The following is a 14063-nucleotide window of genomic DNA, read 5'->3' on the forward strand; positions in this document are numbered from 1 at the left end:
GGCCCCAGGCTCTGAGCTGTCAGCACAGAGCCCGATGCGGGGCTCGAGCCCACAGACCACAAAATCATGACCTGAGCTGAAGTCGCATGCTTAACCAACTGAGCCACCCAGGCGTCCCAGAAAATATTTTTTTAATCTCAATACAATCATTCAGTTATGACACATATGAAATACGTGTTGTTATTTAGGGGGGGAAAGGGGGAAATTCTGAGCAGTCACTTCCTCTACATTTTGAGAGCCAAGCTAAGTTTGTACAAATCAGATTTTTCCCAAAGAATCTAAACACACAGGTCTGGGGGAAACCTAACATTCCAGATCTGACTGGATGTATAGTGGAAATATTCCCTGGGTTTGAATCCCAGCCCCATTAGTTATTAGTGACCTTGGGTAGGTCATTCAACCTCTTGATGCTTCAGTTCCCTCACCTGTGAAATAAGGCTCATCATAGCAGCGTTCCCTCCTCCTGGATCCTCTCTGTTTTCCTCTCCAGATCCAGCCTCACTCCACTCTCAGCCCTAGGAGGCTGATTTCTAGATACAAGGTAGTCCTTACATCAAGTTTTCTTGTCCTCTGGCTTCTGGTTAAGTTGACAGGCAGTTGAGAGGCACCAGCAGAAATCAGAGAGGGAGAAAAGAGTGGTTGGGGACCCTCATCTGGATGCCTCCACATCAGGCCACAGTTTGAGTGTAGCTATATTCCTCTGCTGAAGAGTAATTCCAGAAACCTCTCTCTCACATCCCCTTTTCAGGGCTGGGGTAGTAAAGATTTACATGCATTGCTGGCCACTCCTGGTGATTTCCCTTAACCCTGCCCACATATTTATGGGGCGCCTGGGTGGCTCAGTCAGTTAAGCGTCTGACTTTTGCTCAGGTCACGATCTCACAGTTTGTGAGGTCAAGCCCCGCATCGGACTCTGTGCTGACAGCTCAGAGCCTGGAGCCTGCTTCTGATTCTGGGTCTCCCTCTCTCTGCCCCTCCCCCACTCGTGCTCTGTTTCTCTCTCTCTCTGTGTGTCTCTCAAAAATAAATAAACATTAAAAAAGAAAAAACCCTGCCCACATCTTTGTAAATAGTCCCTTCATTAAACTTTCTTCAGTTATACCCTTTGAGTATGTCATCTGCCTCCTTAGGGGACCCTGGTTGATAAACCGTTGAAAGGATTTATCAGAGTCAATTAATTAATTAATTAATGTTTAGAACACTGCCATGTTCACAGAAAGTGCATAAAGGCATTTGGAATCATTACTGTCGTTATTAGCAACAGCAGTCAACTTAACTTGTCTGTGGCATCTTTGGTCATGAGATATCTCGGTGCCACATTTACCTTTCCTCCCCAAGTCCAATACCATTTAGTGTGGCAATAAATGTAATATCCACAGTTGTATAAATGTGGAGAAAACTACTAGGTTCTCTTTCATCTGAATAATTAAAATAACCCCCTAACTCTTCTGCTGTCTTTCTTCTCTTCACTCTCTCTTTAATGTGGGGAAGTGATCATGCTCTTGCCACAAATACTCAATAGCTCCTCCAAATGAAATTCAGATTCTGCTACCGTCCCTCACAATTTGATCCCAACCTACTTTTAATACTATACTAAACATTTCACACCCACTAGGACGGCTATTACATATTTTTTAAAATACCGAAAACAGCAAGTGTTGGCAAGGAAGTGGAGGGATTGGAACCTGTGTAGACTGCTGGTGGGCATGTAAAATGGTAGCTGCCGTCGAAAACAGTATGGCAGTTCCTCGAAAAATCATATGATACAGCAATTTCACTTCTGGGCCCAGACGCAAAAGAATTGAAAGCAGGGACTCAAACAGATATTTTACACATCCATGTTCATAGCCACATTATTCACAATAGCCAAAAGGTGGAAGTCACCCAAGTGTCCACTGACAAATGAATGGATCAATAAAATGTCTATCCGGGGCGCCTGGGTGGCGCAGTCGGTTAAGCCTCCGACTTCAGCCAGGTCACGATCTCGCGGTCCGTGAGTTCGAGCCCCGCGTCAGGCTCTGGGCCGATGGCTCGGAGCCTGGAGCCTGTTTCCGATTCTGTGTCTCCCTCTCTCTCTGCCCCTCCCCCGTTCATGCTCTGTCTCTCTCTGTCCCAAAAATAAATAAAAAACGTTGAAAAAAAAATTAAAAAAAAAAAATGTCTATCCATACAGTGGAGTATTATGCAGCCCTAAAAAGGAAAGAAATTTGGACACATGATACGACATGGATGAGCCTCCAAGACATTATGCTAAGTGACATAAACCAGTCACAAAATGACAAATACTGTACGATGCCACTTAACATAAGGCACCTAAGGTCGTCAAATGCATACAGAGAGAAAGAATGAATGGTGGTTGCCAGGGGCTGGAGGGAGAGTTGGGGGCGGGGCGAGTTTTTATATAAAGGGTTTAGAGTTTCAGTTTGGAAAGATGAAAAAGTTCTGGAGATGAACGGTGGTGACAGTTGCACAAGAATATGAATGTACTTGATGCCACAGAACTTTACACTTAAAAATGGTTAAAATGGTAAATGTTGTGTTATTTATATTTAACCACAATAAAAAAAATAACATTCAAGAAATGCTTACCGCTTGCCTATCACACAAGACACTGTACTGGGGACATGTCAGCAAAACACACTGGAAGGTCACTGTCCCCACCAAGGGGGCTCTGCTCCTGCACCTCCTCCCACATGGTCCTCCTTCCAATGAGTCTGTCCCCTAATGACGTCTTGCAATTACATGTTGAAATCTGAACTCCTTAAAGGTAGGAGACTAGATCTTATTCATCACATATCACTGGTACTTAACACAGTGTTGAACATGTGGAAACTGCCAAAAGATATTGGTTGAAAATGTGAGTAAAAATCCAGCCAAAGTAGTGTATGTCTTCCTTTTCCTCCTATCTTCTAGCCAGCCAGCCAATACCTAACATTTCTTGAAGTTAGTTAGCTATATTTTCAGAAATAAGAGGTCAGAGCTTTTTACTAAACTCACTTCAAATTGTTCCGTTAATGGAACGCCTGGCTGGCTCAGTCAGTGGAGCATGAGACTCTCAACCTCAGGGTCGTGAGTTCAAGCCCCACGTTGGACATGGAACCTACTTAAAAAAAAATTGTTCTGTTCACAAACAATTCTACTAAGGGTAGAATAATTATACTAAGTGTAGAAATTGTGGGTTGCAAGTCAGAACTCAACTGTTTACTAGCCATGTGTCCTTGTGCAAGTTACTGAGTGTCCCTAAACTTGTTTCCCTCATCTATGAAAGGGGGATACTAACAGCACTATAGTGGACATCTGTTGCTTTGCAATCCAACATCCATTGGCCCATCTTCTGGTGACAGTATAACAACGTATTCTAACAACGTTCTTCTGGAAAATGACCCCGCTCCTACTCCTTAGCCTATGGCTCAAAGATAAAACCTGTGAACAAGCCCAAGCTCTACTAGTAAATGGCCCTCCAGCCACAGGAAGAGGCACTGGATCCTATCAAAGCCAATAAAGTCACAGCTAGTCATTGCAAGCGATGCTTGGAATAGAGGCTCTCACTTCCTAGCTGGATTTAAGCCCACAATGGTTTAAATGGAGCCTAAAAATGGTGCCAACTTCAAAAAACAAATCAAGAAATGGAGAGAGAGACACCAGGTCCTGATAATGATGCTTAAACCCTGGATTAAGCCATACCTGAAGTATATTTCTCTGGACTGAAGAGTTATAAGAGACAAAATAACGTTCCTTTTTTTTTTTTTTTAAGTTGTTTGACACTTGCAACAGAATTGAGTCCTAATTAAAATAAGTATCTCCTGAAAAATTATTACAAAGTTTAAATGGGATCCTCATGTACATACATAGTACACACTTGATAAATGGAAGCTACTAATATTAACTATAGTGATAGTTTATGGTAATGGTAGAAATTTCCTGGCTTCTTCTAAGGATGACTTTTAAAAAAATTTTTTTTAACATTTATTTATTTTTGAGACAGAGAGAGACAGAGCATGAACAGGGGAGGGGCAGAGAGAGAGGGAGACACAGAATCCCGGGGCTCGAACTCACGGACCGTGAGATCGTGACCTAAGCTGAAGTAGGAGGCTTAACCGGCTGAGCCACCCAGGCGCCCCTAAGGATGACTTTTTAAATTGGTGTGCTCTGTCCCTGACATCTGCCTTCATTATCCTTCAATGATACTCTCTTTCACGGTGACACAGATAGAGGGGTGGTAAGGACAAAGATTATATGCCACCACTTTCTAATCCCACACCCCAACAGACACCACTAATTGACCACAGCATTCTTTCCTGCCGAGCCTGGATTCAGCCTTGGATTCCTATTCAGCCCGGGTCTCTAGGCAGCCACTATCAATCAATCAAAGATGATATGAGAAATGAAACCTAGGGTCTCAGCTCCAGAACAGCAGTTGACAACGTTTTTCTATAAACCACTAGGTAGTAATTATTTTAGGCATGGTCTCTGTTGCATATTCTTCTCTGTATTTTGATTTGTTTTGTTTACGGCCCTTTAAAAATGTAAACAAGCATTCTTGATTCCTCAGCTATATAACCCCCCCCCCCCACGCCCGTTCTGGAGCCTAGAAATTAGACTCAGGCTGTTCCAGAGAACTGGGAACCACCTTAGCTCCCTCTGCATGGATCCCGGGAACCCAGTAATGGAACGCTTGGAAATGCTGCCTCAGTCAGAAATGCACCCACAGAACATACTGAATCACCTGAAATGTAACAGAAGAACTCTGCTCTCTTCATACCAATCCCAAATCGAGCGGAAATCCACACTCCAGGGGAAGCCACAATCCCAGGAAGAGCTACAAAGTCCATGCATGTGGTAACATTCACCTCTGCCTCCAGAACCAAATTCACTGCACGACCTCTTCAAAGCGCTAGACCTCTATCCGTCACAGCCAAATGTGAGATCCCCCACCTTTTTACGAGTAAAGGGAAGAGTTCAAATCACTACATCTCTCCATTATTAGTCTGACCCTTTATAATTTAAACAAATACCTCTGAAATGGTGACAAGATAGCATGCCCCACTGCTTTTGATCAACATCTGATTCCTTAGTTATTTCCCAATGTTTTTTATTGTACGGTACTAAAGATTGGTTTTGTCTTTCTATTATTCTCCATGTTTGCTTCTGGCTTTAGTGAGAAGAATTAAACTTTGTTTGACCTGCATTTATTTATTCATTCAACAAACATTTTCTGAGGCCCACAATCCACCCCGCAAGGCACCTGCAGGTAGGGAAGACTGATTGATGTGTAGATGATGATGCAGGGCGCCAAGCAAGGGCAGCACAATTAGCTGGGAACGTGGGGGTGGGGGCAAGAGGTCTGCTGGTAGGCAGTAGGGAAAAATTCACAGGAGTTGCCCAGAGGAGGAAGGGTGAGCCCAGCTCAGTGCTGAGCTGAAGCTACACGAGGAGAGGCTTGGGAGATGAGGCTGGTGAGGAAACAAGAGTGAGGTCATGAAATTCCCTGGAGCCCGAACTCTACCCCGAAAGCCACAGAAAACCTCTGAAGGAAATTAAGCAGAATGACTGGAGTCAGATTTTTGCTTTCAAAACGAGCATTCTAGTTGCAGTTCGGAGAATGGACTGGGGCAGGCGCGTCCTGATGCAGAGCAAGGAGCTGGTGTGAAGGCCACTGGAGCAATTCAGGCAAGAGATAAGGTCGTCAACTAAATCAGTGGCAGCAGGAAAAGGGAAAAGGGGGCATAACAACAACAAACGACGAGAGCTCACATTTGTGCCGCACTTACTAATGACAAAGCACTGTGTGAAGTGCTTTCCGTGTATTAATTCATTTTATCTGCGCAACGAACCAGAGATAGGTCCGCTACCTCTTATCAACCTCATGCCACAGATCAGGAAACACAGAGAAGGAGCCCAGGGTCTGGGAGCTACTCGTGTCCCAGCCAGAACTCAGAGCCTGCAGTTTGGCGGCACAGCCCATGCTCCTCACAGCCCATTCACCTGGCACACTTACAGAGAGCGGGTCCTCAGGACTGCTGCTGACTAGCTGAAACGGGGGAGACTCCGGGGCAATTTCCAGGGGTCTAGCTGGGGCACCAGAACACTTGGGTTTCAGCTTCTCGAGCCTCCTCCTCTGACGGAAGCCCCTCCCCAGATCTGTACTCAGCTCCCAATGGTGCCCCTCCCATACGCCCACACTCCCATCACACCACCCCCTCCTCCATTGCCGCCCCTGCGTCCTGCATTTGACCCTCAAACACAGGCGTCTCCCAGGCCGAGGTAAAGACCCACAGGCATTGCCAATTAGGTCTGAGAAGCCTAGACGGAGAATCCTGCTCTTGGTAATACAGCTGCTTAAGTCTGTTATTTTCAAGTCAGACAAAGCTGGGAAAACTTTGAGCAAGCTTGTGTGGTTTCCTTCTCAGCAAGCGAGACCTTGGCAGCCCTACGTCTGTGTTTCACACCAGTTGCCCTGCGACCGGAACGCGTACCAGCATTTGGGGCCAGCGTTTAACAACAGAGGCACGCTTGACCGGCCTGACCTGCAGCCTCAGACCCTCAGGAAGAAAGTGGCCCTGGCGGGGAGGTCTTCAGAGAGCCAAAAGGCTTTCTTTCTCTGGGCTTAAAGCAAGCATCTGCAGCAAGAAACTTGTGCATTTCCTGCGGACAGGGAGACCTCCTGCCCCTCCCGGGCTGATACAACCCACTTTGCACATCCTGCTTCTCTGGAAGCTAAAAATAAATCGGTATGCACTGAAAAACACTCAAACACATCTCCCCAGCACACCCCTTCCCGAGTCCCCGAGGGCAAGAGTCGCAAATCTTTCAGGTCGGAGTCCCAAATGCATGCTACTTCCTCCTCTGGGTTCAACTACCGCCTTCGGTGGCTCCCCAAGCCCCCTCCCCAGGTCCCCACATCACACACACGCCTCCTGTAGACTCTCAGGGCGGACTCTGCAGCCCCGGGAACCAGCGAGTGCCGTCGACCCCAACTCCCGCCCTGAAAGGTTGCTCCAGAAGTCCCCGGGGCCACCAGGCGCACGAACGCCCCCTTCCGACCTAGTGCGCCCCCATACTGCCTGCCCCGCGCGCCTCAGCGCGTCCGTCCGCAAAGTTGCTCTCCCCTTTCCGGCCACCCACCCTCAGGGTCTTTGGCTTTGTTTTATTTTCCCTCTGAGGCACTGAGGGCAGGACAGGGGAACTGACCGGGTGAGCTGCACCGGGAATGGCTGCAGGGACCAGGTCCTCAGGACCGCGCGCTCCTCGCGCCCACCCCTGTGCCGCCGGGCTCCGAGCACGCGGGTCCCCACAGCAGCCGCTCCCGGCGCCGCCGGCCCCCGCACACCCCGCCCCGCCTGCAACTCCGATGTGCCCAGGCTCCAGAGAATCGGAGGGAAGGCACAGCGACTCACCGCTTTGGCCGCTCCCGGCGTCTGTGTCGCCGCCAGAGAGGCGGCAGCGGCGGCGGCGGCAGCGCCTTCCCTCCGCCCGCCTCCCCCTGGACAGTACCGCCGCCCGCCGCGCCCCCCTCCCCTGCCTCGCCGCGTGTCTCCCTCCCCGCCGCAGCCGACGCCCCCTCCCCACTGCGGCCCCGCAGGCGGCCTCTCCCGGGTGGGCTGGACTGCGGGGATGCAAGGGGGCCGAGCCGAGGCGCGCGGTTTGCAGGTGCAGTGGACGCCCCACCTGCCCCGGGGTGCGGCCGCGGGCATTATCCCCGCAGTGACCGCCCAGTCCCAGCCCGCGGCCCAGGCTCCTAGCTAGGCTGCACTCGCACTTTCCAAGGGGTGCCATTTGTTTGCCTGTTGGGGTCCTGGGTGGGGAGATTCAACCTACAGCACTTTCTAGTAGGCTTTAAGGAGAGCCTTGGATTCCTGATTCGAAGCAGTGAAGTTCAAGAGTACCTTGAAGGACAGGCCTGCAAGGTAGGAGGGGACTGCTCGTGCCTAACACGTTTTCTCTACCTAGAGCCTTCTGTGAATCCTCTAGGGGAAGGACCTCTGGGGGGAGGAGGGGGGGGAAGAGAGGAGCTCTCCCCATCCCCCACACCGCACCCCGACCCCATCGCCCACTGCAGAATGCCTTCAAAGCTTCCATCTGAACTGGAGATAAGAAACAAAAGTCTTGTCACTTTAATAAGTCTTTATCAATGGCTGCCAGCACGTGTTCCTGTCTTGCTGTTTTGACCACTCATGGCCTCACAAACCCCTGTTAACTCTTGTCTTGTCAGCCCCAGTGACATTGCCAGGACCCACAGAAGGTCTCAATAACAACTCAAATTCATTGATTAAAAACCTTGCTGTTTTAAAAATAACAGAAAGGCCCCACTGTAAAGGCATCATGACTTGTCCATGCTTGGTGTAATGATTACAAAATCTTTTAATATGACTAGTTATAAAAATGACAGTTATGTTGAGGTCCAATCAGCCACCCACTCTGCTTTGAAAATCAAGTAAAACATTCACCTAACCAAAACATCCTTTTAGTTTTGCCTTTAATTTCCACATCATTAACTCACTGAGGCAATGGTTGAAAAATAAAAGTTATCTGAAAGGCCATTAAACCTTTACTGGATACTAAAATCTTTTCCTTGAGTTGAATTAGCAGATTAGCCCAGTGGCTCGCTTCCCTAGATATAAATTGCAATCACCTAGGAAGTAGGATTTTTTGTTTGGGTTTTTACTGTTAGGCCTGTGCCTGCACCTCCCACCCTTGCCCTGAAGATTCTGATTTAACCTGTCAGGGGTGCACCTTTACATAGGGATTTTTTACTTTGGCCCCAGGAGATTCTGACGTGCTACCAAGGTTAGAAACCCCAGGATTCGCCAGTCATCAAATAGGGCCTGAGGGAATGGGATGCAAAATAAGAAAATTGTGATGCAGGGAAAGGTCTGAACTGGCCGTGTAAACTCAGATGTCCCTAAGGGACTAAAAAGAAGTGACAACGAAATGATGCAGACTGGGTGTACAGGGGCAAACTAGGAAGGGCATCATGCCCTAAAGAGGGTAGTGTCATTTTTCCACGTGGGAAATGTAGGTCCAGTGTGGCCATCAAGTCAGATCTATTTTCTCACTCTGTTTTGTTTTGTTCTCTGGAGAAGCCAGAAATCCACATTTAATGTGAACTCTTCTAGCTGTGCAATGTTGGTAACTAAGCTTGAAAATCTTTTAAATGTGCTAGGGGCCAAGAAAGAAGAGTTTGTAGGCCATGAGGGGTCCCCAGGTCATCAGCTGTTAGGTGCTCCTTGCTTACAGACTGGAGGAAGAACACTGGTTGGTCCAAGACAATAGTAGGAAGGTGGAAGTGCTCGGGGACAACGGTGTCTCTGCGATGGTGACTTAAAAACCCACTTTATTTTTCAATTTTGCTTTAATGATCTCTGCGTTTTTTTTATTTTTTTTAATTTTTTTTAACATTTATTTTTTTAAAAAATTTTTTTTCAACGTTTTTTATTTATTTTTGGGACAGAGAGAGACAGAGCATGAACGGGGGAGGGGCAGAGAGAGAGGGAGACACAGAATCGGAAACAGGCTCCAGGCTCCGAGCCATCAGCCCAGAGCCTGACGCGGGGCTCGAACTCACGGACCGCGAGATCGTGACCTGGCTGAAGTCGGACGCTTAACCGACTGCGCCACCCAGGCGCCCCAACATTTATTTATTTTTGAGACAGAGAGAGACAGAGCATGAACAGGGGAGGGTCAGAGAGAGGGAGACACAGAATCTGAAACAGGCTCCAGGCTCTGAGCTGTCAGCACAGAGCCCGATGCGGGGCTCGAACTCACAGCCCTCACGGACCGTGAGATCATGACCTGAGCTGAAGTCGGCTGCCTAACTGACTGAGCCACCCAGGCGCCCCAATGATCTCTGCGTTTTAAAAGCTTTTAGGAGATAGGATTTGTAGCAGACAATTCACCCATTTAAGATACTCCGCATTTAGTATACTCCGCAGTTGTATAAGTATTGACCACAATTTTAGAACGGATTTTGATCACCCCAAAAAGAAACGCTGTACCTATTAGCACACATTCTCTTCGTTCTCCCCAGCCCCAGCCACTGGCAACTGATAATCTACTTTCAATCTTTACAGATTTGCCTGTTGTGACTGGTTTCTTTCACTTAACATAATGTTTTCAAGGTTCGTCCATGTCATCAATACTTCATTTCTTTTTGTGAATAATATCGCATGGTAGAGAAATAGTATCATATTTTGTTTATCCATTTATCGGTTGATGGACATATGGGCAGTTTCCGCTTTTTGCCAGTTGTGAATAATGCTGCTATGAATATTCATAGATAGATTTTTTTATGTAGATGTACGTTTTTATTTCTCTGGATTCTATATCTAGACTGGAATTGCTGGGTCACATGGTAACTCTATGTTTAACCTTTTTTTTTTTTTTTTTTTTAATTTTTTTTTTCAACGTTTTTTATTTATTTTTGGGACAGAGAGAGACAGAGCATGAACGGGGGAGGGGCAGAGAGAGAGGGAGACACAGAATCGGAAACAGGCTCCAGGCTCCGAGCCATCAGCCCAGAGCCTGACGCGGGGCTCGAACTCACGGACCGCGAGATCGTGACCTGGCTGAAGTCGGACGCTTAACCGACTGCGCCACCCAGGCGCCCCCTCTATGTTTAACCTTTTAAGGAACTGCCACTTTGTTTCCCAAAGTAGCAGCACCATTTTACGTTCTCACCAGCCATGTATGACGGTTCCAATTTATCCACATCCTTGTTAGGACTTGATATTGGCCATTTTTTTAAGTGATACCATCCTAGTGGGTGTGAAGTGATATCTCCTTGTAGTGTTTTGATTTGCATTTTACTAGTGGCTAATGATGTCTTTCAAAGGTCCAAGTACAGTGAAATTCACTTTTTTTAAATATTATTTTTTATTTTTTAAAATTTACATCCAAATTAGTTAGCATATAGTGAAAAAATGATTTCAGGAGTAGATTCCTTAATGCCCCTTAACCATCTAGCCCATCCCCCCTCCCACAACCCCTCCAGAAACCCTCAGTTTGTTCTCCATATTTATGAGTCTCTTATGTTTTGTCCCCCTCCCTGTTTTTATATTATTTTTGTTTCCCTTCCATTATGTTCATCTGTTTTGTCTCTTAAAGTCCTCATATGAGTGGAGTCATATGACTTTTGTCTTTCTCTGACTGACTAAATTTCACTTAGCATAATACCCTCCAGTTCCAGCCATGTAGTTGCAAATGGCAAGATTTCATTCTTTTTGATTGCCGAGTAATACTCCATTGTATATATACACCACCTCTTCTTTATCTGTTCATCCATCGATGGACATTTGGGCTCTTTCCATACATTGGCTATTGCCGATAGTGCTGCTATAAACATGGGGGTGCATGTGTCCCTTCAAAACAGCGCACCTGTATCCCGTGGATAAACACCTAGTAGTGCAATTGCTGGGTCGATTTTTAGTTTTTTGAGAAACCTCCATACTGTTTTCCAGAGTGGCTGCACCAGCTTGCATTGCCACCAACAATGCAAAAGAGATCCTCTTCCTCCACATCCTCGCCTACATCTGTTGTTGCCTGAGTTGTTAATGTTAGCCATTCTGACAGGTGTAAAATGGTATCTCATTGTGGTTTTGATTTGTATTTCCCTGATGATGAATGATGTTGAGCAATTTTTCATGTGTCGGTTGGCTATCTGGATGTCTTCTTTGGAGAAGTGTCTATTCATGTCTTTTGCCCATTTCTTCACTGGATTATTTGTTTTTTGGGTGTTGAGTTTGATAAGGTCTTTATAGACTTTGGATACTAACCCTTTATCTGTTATGTCGTTTACAAATATCTTCTCCCATTCTGTTGGTTGCCTTTTAGTTTTGCTGATTATTTCCTTTGCTTTGCAGAAGCTCTTTATTTTGATGAGGTCCCAGTAGTTCATTTGTGCTTTTGTTTCCCTTGCCTCCAGAGACATGTTGAGTAAAAAGTTGCTGCGGCCGAGATCAAAGAGGTTTTTGCCTGCTTTCTCCTCAAGCATTCTGATAGCTTCCTGTCTTACATTTAGGTCTTTCATCCATTTTGAGTTTATTTTTGTGTATGGTATAAGAAAGTGGTCCAGGTTCATTTTTCTGCATGTCGCTGTCCAGTTTTCCCAGCACCACTTGCTGAAGAGACTGTCTTGATTCCACTGGATATTCTTTCCTGCTTTGTCAAAGATTAGTTGGCCATATGTTTGTGGGTCCATTTCTGGGTTCTCTATTGTGTTCCATTGATCTGAGTGTCTGTCCTTGTGCCAGTACCATACTGTCTTGATGATTACAGCTTTGTAGTACAGCTTGAAGTCTGGGATTGTGACGTTTCCTGCTTTGGTTTTCTTTTTCAAGATTGCTTTGGCTATTCAGGGTCTTTCCTGGTTCCATACAAATTTTAGGATTGTTTGTTCTAGCTCTGTGCAGGATGCTGGTGTTATTTTGATAGGGATTGCATTGAATATGTAGATTGCTTTGGGTAGTATCGACATTTTAACAATGTTTGTTCTTCCAATCCAGGAACATGGAATATTTTTTCCATTTTTTTGTGTCTTCTTCAATTTCTTTCATAAGCTTTCTATGGTTTTCAGTGTATAGATTTTTCACCTCTTTGGTTAGATTTATTCCTAGGTATTTTATGGGTTTTGGTGTAATTGTAAATGGGATCAATTCCTTGATTTCTCTTTCTGTCGCTTCATTGTTGGTGTATAAGAATGCAACCGATTTCTGTGCATTGATTTTATATCCTGCGACTTTGCTGAATTCCTGAATCAATTCTAGTGGTTTTTTGGTGGAATATATTGGGGTTTTCCATATAGAGCATCATGTCATCTGTGAAGAGTGAAAGTTTGACCTCCTCCTGGCCGATTTGGATGCCTTTTATTTCTTTGTGTTGTCTGATTGCAGAGGCTAAGACTTCCAATATTATGTTGAATGACATTGGGGAGAGTGGACATCTCTGTCTTGTTCCTGACCTTAGGGAGGAAGCTCTCAGTTTTTCCCATTGAGGATGATATTAGCATTGGGTCGTTCATATATGGCTTTTATGATCTCAAGGTATGCTCCTTCTGTCCCTACTTTCTAAAGGGTTTTTATCAAAAAAGGATGCTGTATTGTCAAATGCTTTATCTGCATCTATTGAGAGGATCATATGGTTCTTGTCCTTTATTTTATTGATGTGATGAATCATGTAAATTGTTTTGCGGATATTGAACCAGCCCTGCCTCCCAGGTGTAAATCCCACTTGGTCGTAGTGAATAATTTTTTTAATGTATTGTTGGATCCAGTTGGCTAATATCTTGTTGAGGATTTTTGCATCCATGTTCATCAGGGAAACTGGTCTATAGTTCTCCTTTTTAGTGTGGTCTTTGTCTGGTTTTGGAATCAAGGTAATGCTGGCTTCATAGAAAGAGTTTGGAAGTTTTCCTTCCATTTCTATTTCTTGGAACAGCTTCAAGAGAATAGGTGTTAACTCTTCCTTAAATGTTTGGTAGAATTCCCCTAGAAAGCCATCTGGCCCTGGACTCTTGTGGCTTGGGAGATTTTTGATTACTAATTCGATTTCATTATTGCTCATGAGTCTGTTCAAATTTTCTATTTCTTCCTGTTTCAGTTTTGGTAGTTTCTATGTTTCTAGGAATTTGTTCATTTCTTCCAGGTTGCCCATTTTATTGGTGTATAATTCCTCATAATATTCTCTTATTATAGTTTGTATTTCTACAGTGTTGGTTGTGATCTCTCCTCTTTCATTCTTGATTTTATTTGTTTGGGTCCTTTCCTTTTTCTTTTTGATCCAACTGGCTAGTGGTTTATCCATTTTGTTAATTCTTTCAAAGAACCAGCTTCTGGTTTCATTGATCTGTGCCACTGTTTTTTTGATTGTTTGTTTGTTTCATTAGCATTAATTTCTGCTCTAATCTTTATTATTTCCTGTCTTCTGCTGTTTTTGGGTTTTATTTCTTGTTCTTTTTCCAGCTTCTTAAGGCGTAAGGTTAGGTTGTGTATCTGAGATCTTTCTTCCTTCTTTAGGAAGGCCTGGATTGCTATATACTTTCCTCTTATGACTGCCTTTGCTGTGTCCCA

The 14063-nt window shown here is 45.3% G+C and overlaps 1 protein-coding gene across 1 annotated transcript in view; it reads right to left on the minus strand.

Annotated features, from left to right (window-relative positions):
- The window catches only part of NCALD (neurocalcin delta), a 392189-nt gene extending 386013 nt beyond the window's left edge, over positions 1-6176 (minus strand). Inside the window, exon 1 of the mRNA XM_042973308.1 lies at positions 5999-6176. The gene's annotated coding sequence lies outside the window, so the exon portion shown is untranslated. The remainder of the gene's footprint in view (positions 1-5998) is intronic.
- Between the last annotated feature and the right edge of the window lie 7887 nt (positions 6177-14063).

This window comes from Panthera tigris, chromosome F2, assembly GCF_018350195.1.
Source record: "Panthera tigris isolate Pti1 chromosome F2, P.tigris_Pti1_mat1.1, whole genome shotgun sequence".
Classification (NCBI taxonomy): domain Eukaryota; kingdom Metazoa; phylum Chordata; class Mammalia; order Carnivora; family Felidae; genus Panthera; species Panthera tigris.